This window comes from Chiloscyllium plagiosum, chromosome 8 (assembly GCF_004010195.1).
Source record: "Chiloscyllium plagiosum isolate BGI_BamShark_2017 chromosome 8, ASM401019v2, whole genome shotgun sequence".
Taxonomy (NCBI): Eukaryota; Metazoa; Chordata; class Chondrichthyes; order Orectolobiformes; family Hemiscylliidae; genus Chiloscyllium; species Chiloscyllium plagiosum.
This window is the reverse complement of record NC_057717.1, coordinates 5222924-5247011: the sequence shown is the minus strand read 5'-3', so window position 1 is coordinate 5247011 and position 24088 is coordinate 5222924.

Genomic DNA, 24088 nt, shown 5'->3' with positions numbered 1-24088 from the left:
AGACTCTACAAGTGTATTAAGAGCAAAAGAAGAGCTCAGGACAAAACCGGTATCCTTAGTGATCATTGAAGCCAACGATGTGTGAATCTACAAGATCCAAAACAAATATTTCACTTTGGAACTTATTGTGGATAAAGACTGGGGCACTCAGGGAACTAAACAGTGTTTGGCCTGACTACTATTGGAATACTGTATGCAATTCTGGTCTCAATCCCACAGGAATGATGTCGTGGAACATGAAAGGGTTCAGAAGAAATGACCAAAGATGTTGCCAGGGTTGGAGGGCTTGCGCTTCAGGGAAAAGCCTGAATAGGCTGGGGCTGTTTTCACTTGAACATGGGAGACTGAGGAGTTAACCGATAAAAGGTGTTTAAAATCATGATGGTCATAGACAGGGTCAACAGACAAGGTCATTTCCCCAGGCGAGGGAAACTTTTCAAAGGGATCTAGAGGACAACTGACTTCCGCAGAGTGTATGGAATAAGCTGCCAGAGCAAATAGTGGAGGCTGATAGAAATACATTTAAAAGGCATGGGGATGGGTGTATGAATAGTAAGGGTTCAGATGGATATTGGCAAAATTGTGGCAAATGTGACTAGAAACTCCATGCAGGAGTTGGTCCGGAGGGCCTGTTTCCGTGCTGTACATCTTTATGACTCAATGTCTTGAAATGAGTCCACATTATAGAAAAAGAGGTGCTGGGGGTTTTAAAACACAAAGGTAGATAAATCCCCAGGACCTGATCAAATGTACCTCAGGACATTGTAGGAAGCTGGTGAAGAAATTGTAGGGCCCTCAGCAGAGATATTTGTACAATAGAGTGCTATGTGTGATCGGCTGTTAGACTGGGGGGTGGCATTGTGGACAGTGAAGAAGGTTTTCTAAGATTACAAACGGATCCTGATGAAATGTGTGAATGGCTGAAAAACTGTAGATGGAGTTCAATCTGAATAAATGCGAGGTAATGCATTTGGTACAACAAACACGGGCAGGACTTATACAATTAATGGCAAGACCTTCGGTAGTGTTGTAGAACAGAGGGACCTCAGGTTTCAGCTACATAATTCTTTGAAGTTTGCAACATGGAGAGACAGGATAGTTTAAAAAAGGTGCTTGCCTCACTTGCTTTTATTGCTCAGTCCTTTGGATATAGGAGTTGGGAAGTCGCATTGAGATTATACAGGCCATTGGTGGAGTTTTACTGGGATGTGGCTAGGGACGAAAGGCTTCAGTATAAAGATAGGCTGAATAGGTTGGTATTTTTCACTGAAACCTGAATGTTGACAGATGATCTCATAGAAGTTTATAAAATCATGAGGGGGATAGATAGAGTTAATGAGAGTTGTCTTTTCCCATGGACAGGGAGTTTCAAGACAAGGCACTACAGTTTTAAGTTTAGAGGAGAGACATTTAAAAAAAAGACATGAGGGGCACATTGTTACACAGAGGGTGGGTTGTGTGTGAAATGAACTTCCCAAGGAAGGGGTGAACATGGGGACAATTACAATCTTTAAAAGACATTTGGATTAGTACAGTAGTAGGAAAGGTTTGAAGGGATATGATCCAGGAACAGGCAGGTGGGATGAGATCCATTTTAGAGTATGGTTAGCGTTAACCAAACAGTGCGGTATGACTTTCTGACTGTTATTATAATGTTGTGTCATTAATTAAGAAAGACTGCAAGAGAAAGCCAGGGAACTACAGACTGATGAGCGAGACATCAGGGTGGGTCAGTTGTTGGAGGTCATTCTGAGAGGTAGGCCTTACATGCATTTGGAAAGATACTGCCTGATTACGGAAAGCCAGCATTGCTTTGTGCGTGGGAAAACATGTCCCACAAACTTGACTTTCGTTTGCTCAAGATGTGACCAAGAAGATAGACGAAGGCAGAGCAACAGACGTTGTTTCTGGCTTCCGCAAACCCTTGTTCAGGGTGTAGCATGATACATTGGTTAGTAACGGTAGATCACAAGGGATCAGGGAGAGCTAGCCAACTGTATACAAAATGGGATGACGGTGGGGCACAGCGGGTGGTGGGAGAGTGTTGTTGTTCAGACTGGAGGCCTCTGACCAGCAGTGTGCTGTAAGGATTGGTGCTGGGACCACTGTCGTGCAACATTTACGTAAACAATTTGAGTGAAAATATAGCAGTCCCTGTTAGTATGTTTGCGGATACCAAGATTAGTGGAAGAGTGGGCAGGGAATATAGTTATCGAAGGGGATATTAATCAACTGGGCCAATGGGCCAAGGAATGAAAGATGAAATTTAATTCAGGTGTTGGATTTAGTTCATACAAACCAGGAAGGACTAACACAGTTAATGGTTGGGCCCTGGACAGTGTTGTAGAAAAGGGAGAGACCAAGGGGTGCAGTTACATTGTTCCTTGGACTGGCATCACAGGGTGACAGGGTGGGGAAAGCAGCATTTGGCACACGCACACACACAGGGAAGGAGCGACAAGCAGACACACGGCGAGGGGGAGGGCATGTGCACAGAAATTGAGAGGGTGCATGCACACACAGCGAGAGCGGACACGCACAGACATGGCGAGGGAAGGACACACGCACACACAGCAAGGGGGGACAGGCACTTACACAGCGAGGGGCGATGCGGACACACTATGGTGGGGATACGCACAAAGAGCAAGGGAGGGACACACACACACAAGGGACGGACAAACACACACAGAGCGACGGAGGGACACACGCACACACAGCAAGAGGCACACTCACACACGCACAAAGCAAGGGAGGGGCACGCACACATACACACAGACACACAGCAAGGGAGGGACACACACACACAGTGTGGGAGTGACACGCATCACTCACATACACTGTAAAAGGGTCACACATATTCACAGCAAGAGGGGACACGTACACACAGCGAGGGATCGACACGCTCAAGCTCAATCACACAAACACAGACACACAGCGAGAGAGGGGCACGCACACACACAGCCAGTGAGGGACATGGACACACACAAACACACACACACAGCAAGAGAGGGACACGCGCACACACAGCAAGGGGGGAGACACATGCTAACACATGCACACCAAGAGGGGCACCCACACACATACACAAAGCAAGGGGGGTAAACTCACGCATACACAGCGAGGGAGGGACACGCACATACACAGAAAGGGAGGGACGCACACACTCACACACACACAGACACACACGCAGCGAGGGAAGGACACTCACATACACTGTAAAAGCGTCACACGTCCTCACAGCAAGAGGGGACACGTACACACAGCGAGGGATACATACACACACACACACACACACACACACACACACATACAGCGAGGGGGCGACACATGCGCACACAGCGAGGAAGGGCCACGCACGCACACGCACAGCAAGAGGGGCACACACACACGCACAGAGACCAAGGGGGTAACTCACACATACACAGAGAGGGAGGGACACGCACACACACAGCAAGGGAGGGACACACACACACACACACACACAGCGAGGAAGGGACACACCCATACACAGTGAGGAGGGACAGATAGACACACACACACACAGAGCAAGGGGGGACGCACACACACAGCGAGGGAAAGCACACACACGCGCACAGTGAGGAAGGGACACACACACAGCGATGGAAGGACACGCACATACACACAGTGACGGGGATACACGCAGACACACGGCGAGGGAGGGACACACACACACACTGCGAGGAACGGGGACACACACACGCAAAGCGAAGGAGGGACACACGCACACACACACACACACACAAGCACAGAGCAAGGGAGAGACGTGCACACATAGCGAGGGAGGGACAAACACACACACAAGGGACGGACACACACTCAGAGCGAGGGTGTGACACGCGCACACACAGCAAGGGGCGCACACACACACACGCACAAAGCAAGGGAGGCACACGCACACATACACACAGACACACAGCAAGGGAGGTACACACAAAGTGTGGGAGTGACACGCATACACACCCACACACATGCAGCGAGGGATGGACACTCACATACACTGTAAAAGGGTCACACATACTCCCAGCAAGATGGGACACACACACAGCGAGGGATGGACATGCGCATGCTCAAGCACACAAACACAGACACACAGCGAGAGAGGGAAACGCACACACATAGCCAGGGAGGGACATGGACACACAAACACAGACACACATACACACAGAGCAAGAGAGGGACACGCACACAAACAGCAAGGGGGAGACACATGCACACACAGCGATGGACGGCCACGTACACACACGCACAGCAAGAGTAACACACATACACACACACATTCACACACAGGGCAGGAAACTGATACATAAACAGTGATGGAGGGGCACACATGCATACACACACACTCACACAGACACACACACCGCGAGGGAAGGACACTCACATACACCGCAAGAGGGACACACATACTCACAGCAAGAGGGGGACACGTACACACAGCGAGGGAAGAACACGCACATGTCCAAGCACACAAACACACATACTCACAGCGAGAGAGGAGCACGCGCACACACAGCCAGTGATGGACATGGACACACACAAACACAAACACAAACACACACACACGCACACACACACACACACACAAGCACAGAGCAAGGGAGAGACGTGCACACATAGCGAGACCACACACACACACACACACGGCGAGGGAGAGAGAGAGACACACACACACACAGAGGGAGGGAGTGGCACACATGCACACACACAGAGAGAGGGAGGAACACACGCACACAGTGAGGGAGCAACATGCGCATGAGGAAGCACACAAACACAGACGCACACAGTGAGAGAGGGACACGCACACACACAGCCGGGGGAGACATGCACACACACAGAACTTACCGTGCGTTCTAAAGAAGAGACATATTATACACAAAATATTATCTCTCGCTCCACACATTCTCCCCCTGGAAAACAGAACAGTGCAGCACCGGAATAATCGGCCCACCATATCTGTGCTGATCATGGTGCTATTCCAAACTGATTCCATCTGCCTGTACATGATCCATATCTCTGCAACCCATGCCTGCTTATCTGTCTGCCCAAATGCCTCTTAAATGTTGTGATTGTTTCTGCTTTTCCCATCTCTCAGGCAAGTATATTCTAATCACTTACCACATTCTGCATAATAAACTTGCCTGACTCAACTCCCTTTAAACTTGCTCAGGTGGTTTTGGAAATGCTCAGCAGGTCATGCAGCATCTGTGAAGAAAAAATCAGTTAATGTTTCGGGTCTGGTCACCCTTCCTCAGAAACGTTAACTCTAAATTCTCTTCACAGATGCTGCTAGACGTGCTGAGCTTTACAAGAAACTTCTGTTTTTGTTTCTGGTTTGCAGCATCTGCAGTTGTTTTGGTTTTCATTTCCTTTAAACTTGCCCCCTCTCCCCTTAAATCTATGGCCTCTGGAATTTGTCATTTCCACCTTGGAAAAAGATTCAGATTATTCACTCTGTGCTACTCGGTTCACTCCGCAGCCACTGATTTTCCCAAGACAACAATTCAAGATTTTCCAACCTCTCCCAATCCAGGTAACATCTTGGTAAACCTGTTTCCACCCTCTCCAAAGCCTCCACATCCTCCTTATAATGTGGTGATCGAAACAGCACACAATACCCAAAGATGATAGTTTTATAATCACTCCCCTGACAGAAGAAGGCAAGCCTGCCATTCACTTCCTTCACCACTTTCAGGGAGCTGTGACCTTGCACCTGAAGATCCTCTGTATATCAATACTGCTCAGGGCCCTTCCGTTTAGTGAATACATTCCTCTTACAATGAGCCTCCCAACATTCATCACCTCACACATGTCGGAATTAAAATCTACCTGCAATTTCTTCGCATATTTTTCCAACTGACCACTTCCTTGCTGTATCCTTTGACAACATTCTTCATGATTTACAACTTCGTGAGTTTGGACAATCTACGAACTTGCTCAATAAATCGTTTACATTTTCAAACTAATCATTCATATATATTACAAATAACAGATGTCCCAGTTCTGATCCTTGTGGAACAGCACTGGCCACAGACCTACAGCCAGCAACATACCCCAACAACTGTTGCTGGGAGAAATATCAAAGAGAAGGCTTGAGTTCTGTGTTTAGCAGCACGACCAATGTTTATTCAGAGCTCCTTACGAGTGCATGATTGAAGAGTTCCCTCTCTGGAATTCTGTGGCTCCTCCAGACAAGTCCAGCATTTTGATGTGTTTCCTGCATTCGTTCCAGTAATATTTTCCCCCTGACCCGATCTCCTGGGTTCAGGATGTCAGCTGGGATGTTTATGAGCTCCCTTTCCCAGTTTCTGATTCTCTATCCTTCTGCAACTTCCCCTCTCAGCTCATGCAGTTGCTTTGCCATTTCTTCCACAAATTGTTTAACCCTATCCTTGCCATTGCACATCTCAGGCCCTCCCACTACCACACCTTCTGCAGTTGCATAGTCCATCTAGTCACTGATTCAAAGGGACAGCCCCGTTCCCTTTGCTGGGGTTGACCTCAGTTTCATTAGGATGGTGGGGAGTACACTAACCCATCCCTGCCTGTCTCTGTCGCAGCCTTAGTCAGACCAGCTTTCAGTGTCTGCTTCATTCCTTCTACTGTCCATGAGCTCTGGGGATGGTATGGGGGATGGGATTTCTGTTCAGTACCAAACAGGGCACACAGCTGTTTAACAACGTTCCCCGGAACGTGTGTCCCTTGGTCAGAATCTGCAGGGGAATGCTTCCACCCACTGAGTAAACCTGTTTATTAAGACCCAGCGGGACTTCCTTCCCTGGAATTGGGATGGGTGTGTGTGTAAAATCAATCTGTAATTGTTCCGATGGGCCCCTGGGTCCCTGCTGCTGCCTCCATTTTATTCTGATTGCTTTCCCTGGCTCACACTGTTTACAGACTAAACACCTTCAACAAAACCTTGCTGTATCTCTCCCTGTTCCAGGTCACCCATGTAGTGGATCATCTGATATTGAATTGTATCCTGCCCAATATGGGCTGACCCATGATATGTTTTTAATAATGTTTGCCTTATACAGTATACTAGCACTGCTGGATCATCCAGACTCTGTCGTGTCCTATTACTGCCACTTCCTTTTCCCATTCATGTTTCTCCTGTTATGGGACTGTTTCTGGAATGTCTTTAAACTTTCCTTTCTCGCTTCTGCAGCTACTGCCACTGCCACTTCCCCAAATGTCTGCACTGTTTCAGTCAGTATTTTACATGCCTTACCCACATACTCACTGCCCCGTTGGTGTAAGGTTTCTACTTTCCTGTGAGCTCTAATCTTCACTATTGCTGCTTCACTGGGAAAGTTAGCTGCTTTCACTAACACTCTGACCTGTTCATCATGCTCTATGTGGCCCCCAGACAGGGTGATGTACTCTCACCGAGCCCAGTCATGTCCCAAAGGCATGCTGACTGTCTGTGTACATTTTGCCTCCCTGACCCCGGCTCATATCCGCGCTTCTGCCAGGGCTCGTGATAGTTCTCTGTTTCTGGATAATTCCCCCAAAATTCCCACAATAATTAAACAATCCTAACGTTTTCCTGATCCCTATATGGTGTGCAGGTGGATAGTTTTATAATCGTAGTTTTTGTTCCCACTGGGACTGTTCCCTCTCCTTTCCTGATTTGTTCTCACTAATATGATGTCCCAGTTCCGTCTCTCCCTACCTTCCCAGTTGCACTCTCTGTGCGTTAATTTTAAGCCTGGCCTGGCTAACCTGACCCAATACTCTGTTTAATATCTGGATATGTTCTTTCTCACCGCTTGAGGTGATGAGGTGTTGGTAAGATCAGTGTGACGAAATCCATCAAACACACATCGGTGGGATATCCTGGAATACTGCGGGATCCCTGAGGTAATAGTATCCTGGTGGACTGTTCTACTCGGTTAGTAAACACCACTTTCATCTGCCATTCAATGTCCACAGGTATGGACCCAGACTATTTCCAGCTTCTGTCAATCTATCACTGTCACAATTGCTGCCTCCTCAGCCCCAGCTTTGATGAGATCCCGTTTGTGTGGGGAGTGAGAGGACCCTCGATCTGTACAGAGTCGATAGTAAAAACCCATTTTCCTGTTTGAGTTACGCACACCGCTGAGTGGGTCCGAGATATAACCTACCAGATTCTCTGACTGTCCCAGTCTCCCTGCAATGTTGCTACTCCGGAGAGGTTGCCTCTCCTTTTCTTTCTGTCCCAGTCCTGGCCAGAGCATCCCTATGTTTAAATTCGGGTGTTGATGTCAATAGTTGCCATTTTAGAATAAATAGGAGCAACTCCCAGAATGGTTCATTCTTGAGTTTCATACCTCCATATCTGAATATATTTTGTCATACTCCCGGTCTACATCGGGGCAGGTTTGCTTCATCCAGCTTCCTAGGTTCCCTCCCCGACTGCTCTCATTTTAGTAATTGAGGGGGTGAGGGGTAAATCCTTATCGGTAACTGACAAAGATGCTCCGGTGTTAGCATCATGCAGTGTTGGCCACTTAACAGCGCGTCAATGAATATTCATGGGCTATACATATGCCTACGTGAACACAGGCCACTCACAATGTGAACACCTATCCCCGTCTCTCTGCCTACGTTACTTGTCTATGTGCCCTTTCCTGCTTCCCTTGTAATATTGTGGGTCTGATTACCCTCCCTGTACTGCAGCTATTCCCCTGTGTTTCTGCGTTTGCCTCAGTTCTCATGACCCAATTCAGAATGTGGTTAGAAATATCTCCCACTGGGAGTCCCATGTTTATAATTACAGTTAAATACATCAAACTTATTTCATCATCACAGATTGAGGTTTGGTAATCCCCCGTGGTCCTTACATACCTCTGGCTTCCTCTCTGTATGATCCTCTTCATTACACTTGTGTCCCTGAGTCACCAAGGTTATTTTAGCCCATTCAGCCTGTCCCCTCCCCAGTGTGTACCTGCAATATCTGTAAATGTCTGGAGCTACTGATCAGCTGTACACTGGGAGGAACCGGCTCACACCCCATCCTCACATTGCAGGGACATTTTCTGCTGTACACGTCAGGGCATCTTGGCCTGAGGGAGGGTATGTACATCATCGTTGGTGAGACTGTGTACCGCAAATAATTCATCCGTATTCTCCCAATAAGCCCCATTATTACCATTTCCTTATCAGGCTGGGTGTTCATTCGCCAACATCAGGCTTTCAGCAGGTGAACGGTTAAGGTTTGGTTTCTGTCAGATCCCTTTGTTGCTCCCTACTGTCTGTCCAAGTTTGAGCTTTGTTGTCCAGCGATGCCATAGACACGGCCTTCTGGGCCTTACAGGGCGGTGGGTCATCCCACCCATTGCTGCCCCTCTGTCCATACGTGGCGCTTTGTCATCTAACCTATTCCAGTCAGCGTCACCATCCTCACTGCCTTCTCAGTGGAGCGGCAGACTACGTACCTCCCCCACTGTAACTACCACCTTGCCCTTTAACTTTAAGGCTTCGCGTCTGAGAGCCACCACCTTTACTTGTTCCTGTTTCCCATAATAATGTAACATATTTCATCATTCCTGCATTCAAACAGAACAAAATGTGAATTTGGTTTTACTTGAAGCAAGAATAATTTGAGATTCACTTGTAATAATTATAGAGGTGAAAAGTTTAATGTCAGTATTTAAGTGAAATTAACCTGATCATCTTGTGAAAATAACCCTGGAAATCAACAACCATAAATGGGCTCAATATTATGTGATTATTTGTGCCAGTTCTTGCATTGAAAATTCAATGTTATTCAATACTTGTCAACATTTAGACCATGCATTGTTATTAGGACATAAAGTAATGGAAGGATATCAGAAAAAAAAAACAGACTTTAATTTTAGCTTCACTGCAATAATGAACCGAAACAATATTTGGACATATGGTTGACCTGGAAAATTTGTTATAGAGTGTGCATATTGACATGAAAAATAGTTTAGTTTGCAAGTTGTTCTGCACTGGGAATAATTTGAAATGAATTGTGATTATGAATTGAACATCTAAAATATATTTTCAAGAGAATAATCAGATATTTTTGTAGGAAATTAGGATAGGAAATAAATATGTATACATTGATATGAATAGTTCAAACAATGTATGGATGTTGACTGGAATTATTTGATTGAGAGAGGCTGTATGAGTATAAAGACTAATCTGTTGTATTCTCCTCGCTTGTTGTGTGCAATTGAACTGTCGCTTATCGCTTAATTTATCTGAAAGATCCTGATCAGGTTTCCTTTGTCTGTTATTAGGACATTGAACAATACACCTGTTTTCTCCGGGCAAGCAAAGATTCATTTCTAAGAAAATAAGTGGCAGTTCACACTGAGAATGGTTTCTACACACCATTCTTCAGGGTTTTTCTGAAGAATTCCAATCTCTATCTATAAATCTGATGGTATCTGTGTTTGTCAGTTTGTGGAGGATTCAGCCCCTTTTTTCTGAGCTGTTTTAATACAAGCAGTTGGTTCATTATGTCTTTGCCAAAAATTTTGTTTATTTTGCCGTTTTACCGTGATACTGGGAGAATACTTTCTGCAGATTAGACTATTCTGTGAGTCAGTAATTTTCAGTAACTCAACATTGAATGGTTTAGACTCTAACAGAGCAGTTGCCTTGTTTTCAGCTAATTATTCATTTTCCATTACCTGGTTGTGTTGAATGTTACAGAAACAGGCTCCGAGCAATGTTTCCATTCACTTGTGTTAGAGTCACTGACAGCCACGTGGTCAGTCAGTTTAAGGCTGATGATCAGTTTCTCTGTCCTATTAGCCAATCGTCACTTGCTCAGTTTTCACTGTCTCTCCTCAGGGTCAGTCCATCGGATGCTGGAACTTTCCATCCAGCATTTGTTCCCTTTCACCATGACTATTCCAATACCGTCCCAGCTAGTCGCCCACATTCTACCTCCGTATACTCATGATCATCTCAGGTTCTCCTGTCTGTGTCCTTACAGCAAGTTGTGTAAGACATCTACATGAGGTTTAACCTGATCTGCGTTATGTTCAGAAAGATCATTTCAAAATTTGGCTCACTGTTTTTAAATCTACCCGGGACTTCACCCTGCCCTCCCTGCCAGTTCCACACCTCCCTGAGATATCTGCACTTATCCGATTCTCGCTGCATGAGAGTTTATTATTTTATTCTCCTCCCTGTTGGTGGCTTTAATTTCAGCTGCCTGGAACCTAAACTTGGTAATTCTCTTGCCCTATTCCTTTCAATTCTCCTCCATTCTATAGGCTCTCTTTAACATCCACCTGTTTGATCAATATTTTGATTTCCAACTTTAAAACTCTCCCTTTGCAGATAGGTAACAGCCTCATGGTATCATTGTTGAACCGTTAATATTCTGGGGACCCTGATTCAAATCCCACCATGGCAAATGTGGAATTTGAATTCAGTGTAAATCTAGAAATCTGAGTCTATTGATGACCATGAAATTATCATCGATTGTCAGGAAAAACCCATCTGGATCACTGATGTCCTTTAGGGGAGGAAGCTGCCATCCTTACCTGGTCTAGCCTGCATGTGACTCCTGACCCACAGCAATGTGATTGACTCTTACCTGCCCTCTGGGCAGTAAATGGTGCCCATAGCCAGTGGTACCTACATCCAGTGAATGTATTTTTAAAAAAACTCTCAGTCCTGGCACCATGTGTGAGAAGAACAGAAGGTCACCATTCGGCCCCTCGTGCCTGCTCCACCATTAGATAAGACCAGACCTGATCTGTTAGTGATTTGTATTCCATCTCCCGCCAACGCCCCTTAACAAGAATCTATCAACCTGTCCCTTAAAAAATATTCAAGGAGTCCACCTTCTTGGGCAGAGAGTTCCAAAGTTGCACAGCCCACTGACAGGAAACAAATCTCCTCATCTCTGTCCTGAAAGTGTAAACCCAATTTTAAAGCAGTTTCCTCTGGTTCAGGAATTACCCACAAGAAGAACCATCCTTTCCACATTCACCTTATCAAACCATTCAGAATCTTAGACACTTCAGTCATGTCACCTCTCACTCTCCCAAACTCCAGCTGAAACAAACCCAACCTGTCCAACTGATTCACAATTTATTTCTGTCACGCTGGGTGTGAGTGGGGTTGTAATGTAGAATTATGTTTATGATGCAGTGAATGTGTTGTTTCACTGCGAGGGGTCTACAAGTCAACGTGAGCCATACTAGCTTTGCTGCCTCACTGTATTACATATATCTCACATCACTCTGGTGTTCCCACACCTCACTACGTTGCCGAACGAGAAAGAAGGAGAGAGAGGTTGAGAAAAGTTGTTAGAAATGTTTTTGTCACCTAACAGGTACGTGATCTGTTTGTAAAGATTGCATTGGAATTGAAGTAACCAGTTAGTTAATATTACTGACAAAATATTACCAACAATTTATCAACGATTGAGGTCAGGCTTATCTGCTGATAACTTCTTTTACCTTGCACCCTTCTTATACTGGGGGGGTCATATTAGCAATGTTCCTGTCCTCTGGGACCCTCGCTGACTCCTGTGATACCTGAAAGCTCACAACTAAAGCCACCACGATCTCTTCAGCTATTGCCTTCAGAACGCTGGGGAGTAGTACATTTGGTCCAGTTGTTTTATCTATTTTCAGACCTTTCAGTTTTCCAGCATCTTCTCCTTGGTGATGGCCACCGCACTCATCTCTGTCCCCGTGACTCTCTTGAAGTTTTGGGATATTGCTCGTGTCTTCCACCGTGAAGACTGATGCAAAATACTTATTTAGTTCCTCAGCCATGTCTTTGGTAGCCGTCACTACTGTTCCACCCTTATATTCCAGCGGCGCAATGTCCACTTTTGCCTCTTTTGAACTTTGTACATCTCAAAAATCTCTGGCAATCTTGTTTTAAATATTACTGACTCGTTTTCCCTCATGCTTATTCTTTTCCCTCCTTATTTCTTTCTTCATTATCCTCCAATGGTGTTTCTAGGCTTCCCAATCCTCTGGCTTCCCACTGCACTTTGCCACATGATGAGGTTTCTCTTTTGCTTTTATGCTGTCCCTGACTTCCCGAGTCAGCCATGATTGCCTCATGCTCTCTTTAATGCGTGTCTTTCTCCTCGGGATGAATTTTGCTGTGTCACCCGGGTTAATCCCAGAAATCCCTGCCGTTGCTGTTCCACTGTCTTTCCTGTTAGGCTCTTCTCCCAGTCAATTCTCTCCAGCTTCTCCCTCATGTCCCATTAGTTGTTTTTATTCCACTGTAATACAGTTACATCTGATTCCACCTTCTCCCTCTCATACTGCCGAGTAAATTCTATCATATTAGAGTCACTGACACCTCAGGGTTCATTCATGTTAAGCTCCCTTATCAAGGCTGCCTCATTGCACTACACGAAATCCGGTATTGCCTTTTCTCCAATGGGCTCCACAAGCTGCTCTGAAAAGTTATCTTCTAGAAATTCCACAAATTAATTTTCTTGCAATCTACCGTCAATCTGATTTTCTCAGTCCCCCTGCATATGGAAATCCCCCCGATCACTGTAACCGTGCCTTTCTTACACGCTTTTCTTATCTCCTCATGTGTCTTATGTCCCAAATCTTGACTATTTCTCGGAGGTCTCCAGATAACTTCCATTATGGTGTTTTTACCTTCGTGAATCTACATTATCTGACTCCACATCATTTATTGCTATTGATTTAACTTCATTTCTTACGATTAGTCAACCCCAGCCACTCTGCCCACTTGCCTGTCTTTTCATTTGGACGTAAGGCTTTGAATATTTAACTCCCAGAAAGCTTCAGCCTTATCTTTTGCACTGACGTGCTAGGCTTTTCCGTTATTGTCGATGGGAATATTTGTGGAGCCTCCTCTTCCAGTGAGATGCTAAATTGTCCACAGCCATTCTAGACTGGGTGTGGCAGGAATGCAGAGCTTCGATCTGATCTGTTAGTCGCTGCACCACTTAGCTGTATTATTTACTGCTTATGCAGTTTGGCATGCACGTTTGCTGTTTGGCTGCTTCACCAGTTTGGCAACTCATTTTTAGGTATGCATTGTGCTGCTCCTGGCATGCCCTCCTACACTCTCCATTGAACCAGGGTTGACCCCCTGGCTTGATGGTCATAGTTGCGTGGAGGATATGTCATGCCATGAGGTTACAGATTGTACTAGTGTACAGTTCTGCTGCTATTGGGGGCCTAGCACCTCATGGACACCTTGTCTTGAGCTGTTAGATGGGTTTAAAGTCTGTCCCATTTAGCACGGTCATAGTGCCACACAACACGATGGAGGTTATTCTCAATTTGAAGGTGAGACTTGTTTCCACAATGTCTATACAGTGGTTGCTCTTACTGATACCGTCATGGATCGATGCATCTGCAGCTGGCAGATTGGAAAGGATGAGCTCAGGTATGTTTTTCCCTCTTGGTGATTCCCTCACCAATGACGTAGACCCAGCCTCACAGCTATGCCCTTTCGGACCCAACGAACTCCATCAGTAGTACTGCCGCCGAGCCACTCTTGATGGTGAACATTGAAATCCCCAACACAGAGTACATTTTGTGCCCTTGCCATCCTCAGCGATTCCTTCAATTGCTTTTTCAAAATTCATTTGTGTGACTTGGGCATCGCTTTTTGGCAATAATTAATAGCCCATCCCTATTTGCCTTTGAGAAGATGGTGCTGATGTGCCTACTTGAATCGCTGCAGTCCACATGTTGTGGGTTTTGACCCACAATGCCAATAGGGAGGGAATTCCAGGATTTTGACCCAACGAGTGTGAAGGAACGAATATATATTGCCAAGGCAAGGTGGTCAGTGGCTTGACGGAAACTTGTAGGTGGTGATGTTCCCAAGTACCTGCTGCCCTTGTCCTTCTGGATGGAAGTGATCGTGGGTTTGGAAGGTGCTGTCTAAAAAGATGTTTGGTGAATTTCTGCAGAGCATCATGTAGCTAGTACACACAGCTGCTACTAATCGCCAATGGTGGAGGGATTGAATGTTTGTAGATGTGGTGCCAATCAAACAGGTAGATTTTTTTTCTGAATTCTGTCTAGCTTCTGGAGTGTCGTTGCATTTGCACCCGTCCAGGCAAGTGGAGAGTATTCCATCAAACTCCTGTCTTGTGCCTGGTAGATGGTAGACAGACTTTTGGATGCCTCGAGGTGAGTTCCTTGTCACAGCATCCCGAGTCTCTGACCTGTTAGAACATAGAACATGGAACATAGAACATAGAACAATACAGCACAGAACAGGCCCTTCGGCCCACGATGTTGTGCCGAACTTCTAACCTAGATTAAGTACCCATCCATGTACCTATCCAAATGCCGCTTAAAGGTCGCCAATGATTCCGACTCTACCACACCCACGGGCAGCGCATTCCATGCCCCCACCACTCTCTGGGTAAAGAACTCACCCCTGACATCTCCCCTCTACCTTCCACCCTTCACCTTAAATTTATGTAACACTCTGTTGTACCCGGGGAAAAAGTTTCTGACTGTCTACTCTATCTATTCCTCTGATCATCTTATAAACCTCTATCAAGTCACCCCTCATCCTTCGCCGTTCCAACGAGAAAAGGCCGAGAACTCTCAACCTATCCTCGTACGACTTCCTCTCCATTCCAGGCAACATCCTGGTAAATCTTCTCTGCACCCTCTCCAAAGCTTCCACATCTTTCCTAAAGTGAGGCGACCAGAACTGCACACAGTACTCCAAATGTGACCTAACCAAAGTCCTGTACAGTTGCAACATCAATTCACGACTCTTGAATTCAATCCCTCTGCTAATGAACGATAATACTCCAGAGGCCTTCTTACAAACTCTATCCACCTGAGTGGCAACCTTCAAAGATCTATGTACATAGACCCCAAGATCCCTCTGTTCCTCCACCTGACTAAGAACCCTACCATTAACCCTGTATTCCGCATTCTTATTCTTCTTCCAAAATGGACAACCTCACACTTGGCACCTAATCTAGTCCCATTTGTTAGCAGTTGGCCCATATCCCTCCAAACCCTTCCCATTCATATACCCATCCAAATGCCTTTTAAATGTTTTACCATCTACCACCACTCTCTGCCTTCCGACCGTTAGCCAGTTTTCTATCCAATTGGCCAAATTTCCCTCTATCCCATGCCTCCTGACTTTCCGCATAAGCCTACCATGGGGAGCCCGAGATGGATCATCCACTCGGCACTTCTGTCTGAAGATTGTTGCAAATGCATCAGCTTTATCTTTTGCACTGATGTGCTGGGCTCTCCCAGCATTGACGATGGGGGTATTTGTGAAGCCTCCTCCTCCAGTGAGCTGTTTACTTGTCCACCACCATTCACAACTGAATGTGGAAGGACTGCAGTTCTGAGATCTAATGCGTTCTTGTAGCCACTGTGTTTGTGTGGTGAGTTCGTTGAGTTTCTAGTCAATGGTAACCCCAAGGATGTTGACATTAGTGGATTGAGTGATGGTAATGCTGTTGAATGTGAAGGGGCAGTGGTAAGAATATCTCTCACTGGTGATGGTTATTGCCTGGCATTTGTGTGACGCAAATATTTCTTGCCACTTGTTGGCCCAATCCTGTTTCATTTGAGCATAGGCTTCTCCAGTAAGTGGGGAATCGTGAATGGTGCTGAACACTGTGCAATCATCGGCAAACATTTCACTTCTGACCGTGGTAAGTTCATGGATGAAGCAGCTGAAGATTGTTGGGCCGAGGACATTACCCTGAGGGACTCTGCAGAGATGTCCTGGAGCTGAGATGACTGTCCCTCCACAACCACAACTATATTTCTTTGTGCCGGGTATGAATCTCACCAGCAGGGTGCCTGCCCCCGTTACCTATTGATTCAAATTTTGCGAGGGTTCCTTGATGCCATACCCAGTCAAAAGCAGTCTTAATGTCAACGGCTGTCACTCTTATCTCACCTCTGGAATTCAGCTGTTCTGTCCGTGTTTGAACCAAGGCTGCAATGAGATCAGGAGCTGAATGACCCTGGGGAAACCCAAACTAGGCATCCCCGAGCAGGTTATTGCTGAGGAGGTGCTGCTTGATAGCACTGTTGCTGAGCCATTCCATCACTTCACTGATGATGGAGAGGAGACTGATTGGGCAGTAACTGGCTGGGTTGGATTTGTCCTGCCTTTTGTGTACAGGACATATCTGGGTAATTTTCCAAATTGTCGGTTAGATGACAAAGTTATAACTGCACTGGATGAGCTTGGCTAGGAGAGCAGCAAGTTCTAGAGCACACTTCTTCAGTACTATTGCCGGAATGTTATCAGGGCCATTGCCTTTGCAGTATCCAGAACCTCCAGCCGTTTCTTGATATCACGTGGAGCGAATCGAATTGGCTGGAGACTGGTATCTGTGATGCTGGGATCACTGCAGGAGCCCGAGATGGATCATCCACTCGGCACTTCTGTCTGAAGATTGTTGCAAATACATCAGCTTTATCTTTTGCACTGATGTGCTGGGCTCTCCCAGCATTGACGATGGGGATATTTGTGAAGCCTCCTCCCCCAGTGAGCTGTTTACTTGTCCACCACCATTCACAACTGAATGTGGAAGGACTGCAGTTCTGAGAGCTGATGCGTTGGTTGTGGGATTGCTTAGTCTGTCTACCACTTGCTGTTTATGCCATTTGGCACGCAAGTAGAACTGTTTAGTATCTTCACCTCATTTTTCGGTTTGCCTGATGCTGCTTCTGGCATTCCCTCGTGCAGTCTGCATTGAACCAGATTTGATACCCTGGCTTGATGGTCATGGTTCAGTGGAGGATATGCCAGGCCATGGGGGTGCTGGAGTACAGCTCTGCTGCTGTTGATGGCTCACAGCGCCTCACTGATGCCCAGTCTTGAGCTGCTAGAACGGTTTGAAGGCTGTCCCATTTAGCACGGTGATAGTGTCACATAACATGATGGAGGTTATTCTCAATGTGAAAGCGAGATTTCATCTCCACAAGGACAGTACGGTAGTCACTTTTACCAATAATCTCATGGACAGATACTTCTGAAGCCAGTAGATAAGTAAGGATGTGGTCAAGTATGTATTTTTTCTCTTGTTGGTTACACGATGCTTTAACGTAGTCTTGCTAACAAGTACAGTCGGTTCATATTTGAATTTAGTCCATTGTTTTCTTGTACCAATTCAGTAAGATAAAAATCCGTTCTATTTCAGATCAACACACCACCAAAAGAATCGACCATTTCTGATGCAACACGCATTGTAAACACCTGATTTTTGCTCATTTGAATGATCGCTGTAATCTCAGCCTTTTAAATTTAGAAAACCATAATTTTCCGTGCAACAATTCCTGTTCATTTCTGCACATGGCATGGTCACAGCGCAAGATGAGATTTATCGTTATTCTTAAGTTCGCTAATACAAGTTAGAAAATCTTTGTTCATTGTTTATTTCAGTACATAGAATGTAGAACAAAACAGCACAGTACATTCCCTTCGGCCCACGACATTGTGCTAACCTTTTATCCAATCCCCAACACAGAGTACATTTTGTGCCCTTGCCATCCTCAGCGATTCTTTCAATTGCTTTTTCAAAATTCATTTGTGTGACTTGGGCATCGCTGGTTGGCAATAATTAATAGCCCATCCCTATTTGCCTTTGAGAAGATGGTGCTGATGTGCCTACTTGAATCGCTGCAGTCCACATGTTGTGGGTTTTGACCCACAATGCCAATAGGGTGGGAATTCCAGGATTTTGACCCAACGAGTGTGAAGGAACGAATATATATTGCCAAGGCAATGTGATCAGTGGCTTGACGGAAACTTGTAAGTGGTGATGTTCCCAAGTACCTGCTGCCCTTGTCCTTCTGGATGGAAGTGATCGTGGGTTTGGAAGGTGTTGTCTAAAAAGATGCTTCGGTGAATTTCTGCAGAGCATCATGTAGCTAGTACACACAGCTGCTACTAATCGCCAATGGTGGAGGGATTGAATGTTTGTAGATGTGGTGCCAATGAAACAGGTAGATTTTTTTTCTGAATTCTGTCTAGCTTCTGGAGTGTCGTTGCATTTGCACCCATCCAGGCAAGTGGAGAGTATTCCATCAAACTCCTGTCTTGTGCCTGGTAGATGGTAGACAGACTTTTCGATGCCTCGAGGTGAGTTCCTTGTCACAGCATCCCGAGTCTCTGACCTGTTCTTGTAGACACTGTGTTTATGTGGTGAGTTCGTTGAGTTTCTAGTCAATGGTAACCCCAAGGATGTTGACATTGGTGGATTGAGTGATGGTAATGCTGTTGAATGTGAAGGGGCAGTAGTAAGAATATCTCTCACTGGTGATGGTCATTGTCTGGCATTTGTGTGACGCAAATATTTCTTGCCACTTGTTGGCCCAATCCTGAATATTGTGCAGATCCTGTTTCATTTAAGCATAGGCTTCTCCAGTAAGTGGGGAATCGTGAATGGTGCTGAACACTGTGCAATCATCGGCAAACATTTCACTTCTGACCGTGGTAAGTTCATGGATGAAGCAGCTGAAGATTGTTGGGCCGAGGACATTACCCTGAGGGACTCTGCAGAGATGTCCTGGAGCTGAGATGACTGTCCTCCACAACCACAACTATATTTCTTTGTGCCGGGTATGCCATACCCAGTCAAAAGCAGTCTTAATGTCAACGGCTGTCACTCTTATCTCACCTCTGGAAATCAGCTGTTCTGTCCGTGTTTGAACCAAGGCTGCAATGAGATCAGGAGCTGAATGACCCTGGGGAAACCCAAACTGGGCATCCCCGAGCAGGTTATTGCTGAGGAGGTGCTGCTTGATAGAACTGTTGCTGAGCCATTCCATCACTTCACAGATGATGGAGAGGAGACTGATTGGGCAGTAACTGGCTGGGTTGGATTTGTCCTGCCCTTTGTGTACAGGACATATCTGGGTAATTTTCCAATTTGTTGGTTAGATGACAAAGTTATAACTGCACTGGATGAGCTTGGCTAGGAGAGCAGCAAGTTCTAGAGCACACTTCTTCAGTACTATTGCCGGAATGTTATCAGGGCCATTGCCTTTGCAGTATCCAGAACCTCCAGCCGTTTCTTGATATCACGTGGAGCGAATCGAATTGGCTGGAGACTGGTATCTGTGATGCTGGGATCACTGCAGGAGCCCGAGATGGATCATCCACTCGGCAATTCTCTCTGAAGATTGTTGCAAATGCATCTGCTTTATTTTTTGCACTGATGTGCTGGGCTCTCCCAGCATTGACGATGGGGATATTGCTGAAGCCTCCTCCTCCAGTGAGCTGTTTACTTGTCCACCACCATTCACAACTGAATGTGGAAGGACTGCAGTTCTGAGATCTAATGCGTTGGTTGTGGGATTGCTTAGTCTGTCTACCACTTGCTGTTTATGCCATTTGGCACGCAAGTAGAACTGTTTAGTATCTTCACCTCATTTTTCGGTTTGCCTGATGCTGCTTCTGGCATTCCCTCGTGCAGTCTGCATTGAACCAGATTTGATACCCTGGCTTGATGGTCATGGTTCAGTGGAGGATATGCCAGGCCATGGGGGTGCTGGAGTACAGCTCTGCTGCTGTTGATGGCTCACAGCACCTCACTGATGCCCAGTCTTGAGCTGCTAGACCGGTTTGAAGGCTGTCCCATTTAGCACGGTGATCGTGTCACACAACATGATGAAAGTTATTCTCAATGTGAAAGCGAGATTTCATCTCCACAAGGACAGTGCGGTAGTCACTTTTACCAATCATCTCATGGACAGATACTTCTACATCCAGCAGATTAGTAAGGATGTGGTCAAGTATGTATTTTTTTCTCTTGTTGGTTCCTTCACCACCTGCCGGAGACCCAGTCTAGACGCTTAGGTTCCAGCATTAGTTATCAAGTGATTACCATTACAATAATTGCATAATAATTTAAATCAGTCTGGGTAACAAGTATACTGAGGTTGACATTTTAATTTAATTTATTGACTGGTAGGACAAATAGTACAATATATTCTTTTTTCAGGATTCCAGCAGCAATTATTAAGTCATTAGCATTATAATTATTACACGATGCTTTAATTTAGCCTTGCTAACAGATACAGTCAGTTCATATTTGAATTTAGTCCACTGTTTCCTTGTACCAATACAGTAAGATAAAAAATCCGTTTTATTTCAGATCAACACACCTCCAAAAGCATCGACCATTTCTGATGCAACACGCATTGTAAAAATCTGATTTTTGCTCATTTGAATGATCACTGTAATCTCAGCCTTTTAAATTTAGAAAACCGCAATTTTCCCTGCAACAATTCCTGTTCATTTCTGAACATGGCATGGTCACAGCGCAAGATGAGATTTATCATTATTCTTAAGTTCGCGAATAGAAGTTAGAAAATCTTTGTTCATTGTTCATTTCAGTACATAGAATGTAGAACAAAGCAGGACAGTACATTCCCTTCGGCCCACGACAGTGTGCTGACCTTTTATCCTACTCTAAGATCAAACTAACCTCCATAACCTTCATTTTATTATCATCCATGTACCTATCCAAAAGTCTCTTAGAAGTCTCTGATTGATCTGTCTTTCCAAACACCACTGGTAGTGCATTCCACGAACCCATCACTATCTGTAAAGAAACTACCTCCCCGAAAACATTCTCCATTTACCTGAAAATTACTTTTTGTGATCGGCACATCCATCCTGGGAAAAAGTGTCTGGTTATCCACTCTATCTACGCCTTTAATTATCTTATACATCTATATCAACACACCTCTCATCCTCTTTCACTCCAATGAAAAAAGCCCGAGGTCCCTTAACCTTTCTTCATATGACCTGCACTCCAGTCAATAGACAATAGGTGCAGGAGTAGGCCATTCTGCCCTTCGAGCCTGCACCACTATTCAATATGATCATGGCTAATCATCCTTAATCAGTATCCTGTTCCTGCCTTATCACCATAACCCTTGATTCCACTATCCTTGAAAGTTCAATCCAACTCTTTCTTAAATGAATCCAGATACTGGGCCTCCACTGCCCACTGGGGCAGAGCATTCCACATACCCACCACTCTCTTGGTGAAGATGTTTCTCCTCCTCTCTGTCCTAAATGGTCTACCACGTATTTTTAAGCTGTGTCCTCTGGTTTGTCACTCACCCATCAGCGGAAACATGTTTCCTGCCTCCAGAGTGTCCAATCCTTTAATAATCTTATACGTCTCAACCAGATCCCCTCTCAGCCTTGTAAATTCAAGGGTATACAAGCCCAGTTGCTCCAATCTTTCAACATAAGATGGTCCTGCCATTCCAGGAATTGACCTCGTGAACCGACGCTGCACTCCATCAATAGCCAGAATGTATTTCCTCAAATTTGGAGAACAGAACTGCACACAATACTCCAGGTGTGGTCTCAACAGGGACCTGTACAGCTGCAGAAGAACCTCTTGCTTCTATACTCAATCCCTCTTATTATGAAGGCCAGCATGCTATTAGCCTTCTTCACGACCTGCTGTACCTGCATGCTTGCCTTCATTGACTGGTGTACAAAAACACGCAGATCTCTCTGTACTGCTCCTTTACCTAAATTCATTCCATTTAGGTAGTAATCTGCCTTCGTGTTCTTTCCACCAATGTAAATAACCATGCATTTATCCACATTAAACTGCATCTGCCATGGCAGATGTCCTGGCAGCATCTTGGTAAATCTCCTCTGCACCCTTTCAAAAGCTTCCACGTCCTTTCCAAAATGAGGTGAGCAGAACTGAACGCAGTATTCGAAGTGTGGTCTAACCAGGGCTCTTTCGAGCTGCGGCATAACCTCGTGGCTCTTAAACTCAATCCCCCTTCTAATGAAAGCCAACACACCATATGCCTTAATAACAACCTAATTTTCAGTGGCAACTTTGAGGGCACTATGGATATGGTCCCCAAGGTCCCTCTGTTCCTCCACACTGCCAAGAATCCTGCCTTTAACCATGTAGCCTGCATTCAAATTTGAAATTCTTAAATGAATCACTCACACTTTCCCAGGTGGCACTCCTTCCGCCATTTCTCAGCCGAGCTCTGCATCCTGTCAATGTGCTATTACAACCTTCAACAGCCTTCCACACGATCCACCACTCCACAATCCTTTGTGTGAGCGGCAAACTTACTAACCCACACTTCCACTTCCTCATCGAAATTATTTATAAACATCACAAAGAGCAGAGGTCCTAGAACAGAACCTTGCAGAACACCACTCGTCACCAACTTTAAGCTGAATCGTTTCCATCTACTGTCACTCTGTCACCTATGGGCCAGCCAATTTATTATCTGGACAGACAGGTTTCCCTGTATTCCATGTCACCTTACTTTCTGAATGAATCTACCATAGGAACCATATCAAACATCTTGCTAAAATCCATATACAGCACGTCCACTGCTCTGCCTTCAATGTGTTTTGTCACATCTTTAAAGAATTCATTAAGGTTTGTGAGGCATAACCTGCCCCTCACAAAGCCATGCTGACCGTCTCTAATCAAGCTATGCTTTTCCAAATAAGCATTAATCCTGTGTTTCAGAATCCTCTCCAATTATTTGCCCACAACTGATGAAAGACTGACTTAATTTCCAGGATTATCCCCAACCCTTTTTTGAACAAGAGAATAATGTTTTCCACCATCTGGTACAACTCCAGTGGACAGTGAGGATGCAAAGATCATTTCGAAAGGCACAGAAATCCCTTTCCTTGCTTCCCACAACATCCTTAGTTTCATCCCTCCTGGCCCAGGAGACGTATCTATCCCCATGTTTTTCAATATTTTCAGCACATCCTCCATCTTAACAACAACCTGTTGGATCATATCAGCCAGTTTCACGCTGTCCTCTTAAAGGACAAGTTCCCACTCACTGGTGGGTATTGAAACAAAATATTCATCAAGGACCTCCCATAACTCCTCCAACTCCTGGACCAAGTTCCTTTCACTGTCAGGGGTATGAATGTGAAATTATGTCTCAGTACCGAATTAATGTAATGATATTGCAGAGTATAACGTCTCAATTAATGTGAATATCAAATTGTATTTTAACTGAGGAAACAAAGTTGAATTTATTTGGTTATATTTCACTTCATGCTAACAATAAGAGTTTCCTTTCCTCATTCGTAAAACTTACTT